The sequence below is a fragment of the Trachymyrmex cornetzi genome, unplaced genomic scaffold (assembly GCF_001594075.2).
Source record: "Trachymyrmex cornetzi isolate Tcor2-1 unplaced genomic scaffold, Tcor1.1 scaffold719, whole genome shotgun sequence".
NCBI classification, from domain to species: Eukaryota; Metazoa; Arthropoda; class Insecta; order Hymenoptera; family Formicidae; genus Trachymyrmex; species Trachymyrmex cornetzi.
Window position 1 is genome coordinate 772,640 of NW_017300047.1, and position 2,490 is coordinate 775,129.

The window sequence follows — 2,490 nt, forward strand, 5'->3', positions numbered from 1 at the left end:
CACGTAATTTGCACGAACATACAACGTCGAGTTCTTAGAATTAGATTTAGACGCTTTATCGCGACGAATTCGTTGTACGAAAATTGACACGTATGTGGGACTGCGTGTGTCATAGGCTGCGTGAGATATTGCTGTGGTAGTATAAAAAGACATGTCGATGTGCGGCGCGCGGCAGTCATAGGCTGCGTGAGATATTGCTGTGGAAGTATAAAAAGACATGTCGATGTGCGGCGCGCGGCGCGACATCTAGTGATTTTGTTTGAGTTCGAGCTTTGCTTTAGGATCCCCTTAAAGGGATGCTAGATCAACGGCCGAACTTGATCGAAGTCGACAGACTTTTTTACATTCCAAATTCGATAATAGTGACATCTTTCATTCATTTCTTATACTTATATTTTGCTTTAGGATCCCCTTAAGGCGATGCTAAAGCTCCCTGTTTTACCACATTCCTATTCGGTGAAAAATCTCTAATAATAGTGACATCTTTCATTCATTTCTTATACTTATTATATATCGTTATGTCTCGCTCAAACGCATTTATCTGTCCTTACCTAACATATTACAACGCTATCTCTTAAAAGGAGATCAATTAAAATACTGCTCGGTTTCATGGCTTCACGTCAATTTCACTCGTAATATACAAATGAAATTTTCGGCGACTCTTTTCTCTTATACCAAAGCCGCTACCTCGTTTCTAAAAGCATAGGATTGTCCTTCAAGGTTTTCTGTAGGCTGCTGGCTACTTATTTTAAACGGGTAAAATCTGAAATTCTTATATGCAGTATATATTGTGACGAGTTGACTGCAGGAGCCGGTGGCAAAACTACAATTTTTAATTTTCTTTCATATTAAATTGTAGCTGGCAGCCTGTGTTGATACTTTAATTGTAGAGAAGGACTTTTCAATCCATAAACATAATTAAGAGAATAGAGTCTTTAAAAATTAATGGTAAAACAGGACACACCAGCATCCCCTTAAAGTATCGACAACAACACAGACTACCAGCTACAATTTAATACGAAAAATGAAAGATAATTAAGAATTGTAGTTTTGTCACCGCGGCTTCTGCAGTCAACTCGTCACAATATGTGCTGCATATAAGAGTTTCAGATTTTACACGGTTAAAATAAGTAGCCAGCAGCGTACAGAAAACCTCGAAGAATAACCCTATGCTTTTAGAAACGAGATAGGGGCTTTAGTATAAGAGAAAAGAGTCGCCGAAAATTTCGTTTGTATACTACGAGTGAAATTGACATGAAGCCATGAAACCAAATAGTATTTTAGTTGATCTCTTTCTAAGAAATGGCGTTGCAATACATATGTTAGATAGGGACAGATGAATGCGTTTGAGCGAGACACAATGATACATAATAAGTATAAGAAATGAATGAAAGATGTCACTATTATCGAATTTGGAATTAAAAAAATTCTGTATCGGTCTTGATTAAGTTCGATCGTCATTCCACCATCTCCTTAAGAGTATTAATTCTGTGTAATATCACACGCGTGTCACTACCGGACATCGAATATGGATGGACGATAATATATTGAGTTACTGTTCTCCTTTATAATAAATATTTAGTAGATTAATTATGCAATTGATTATACAAGTGAAAAAGTACCTAAATTAGATTAATTATATCACTTTATTGGTACAGATAAAAGTTTTATTACAGGCAACAAAATCGAAAAAGGAGAATACCATAATAAACTTGAAAATGATTAGAGAATCTAAAACTAGAACCATAAATGAGAAACAATAACATAAGAGAATCTGCCTTATATTTAATTGTCAACTAATGACAAAGAAAAAAATTAACATACGCAATATATTCATTTATATCTATATTTTTTATATTAATCTTAATGCATGAATTCTATAACAATATTCGGTAATTATTCAGAATAGGGGAGGCAGCTCCGATGACTGTGACCATGACATATGTTGTCAAGGTCATGACCCTGAGTGACCTCCAACAAATTTTAGCCGTCGCTGGTCCTTCGTTAAAAAGTTATTAACAAAAAAAGTTTGAAAAATAACGTATTTCTGCTATGTATGCAATATTAAATACTATTCTACATAGGTTTTGACTTTCAACATGAAGCAACTTTCACCCTCCTTCCCCGTGCTTCAGGGGAATAATGCAAATGTTAATTAACAGTGTTCTTTTGTATATATTTTGACTTATTCTTTTAATTAAATCACATGGAAGTCGTAAGCCCCGAAGCAGAGAGGAAGGAAGGTGAGAATCGGAGATGCGAATTGCGCGCCCTTGAAGCAGGGGGAGGGGCGGGGGTGAGAGCCGTGCGATCTTGAAGCAGGGGAGAGGGGAGTGAGAGTCGAAGATAAGAGTCGTGCGCCCCTGAAGCAGGGGAGAGGGGGGAGGTGAGAATCGTAGGTGAGAGTCGTGCGCCCTTGAAGTAGGGAGGGGGGTGAGAGTCGGAGGTGAGAGTCGTGCGCCCTTGAAGCAGGGGGGGGGGGGGGGAATC

The 2,490-nt window shown here is 38.0% G+C and overlaps 1 protein-coding gene across 1 annotated transcript in view; it reads left to right on the top strand.

Annotated features, from left to right (window-relative positions):
- The window catches only part of LOC108767685 (inactive rhomboid protein 1), a 17,165-nt gene that overhangs the window by 4,009 nt on the left and 10,666 nt on the right, over positions 1–2,490 (top strand). The gene's annotated exons all lie outside the window — the stretch shown is intronic.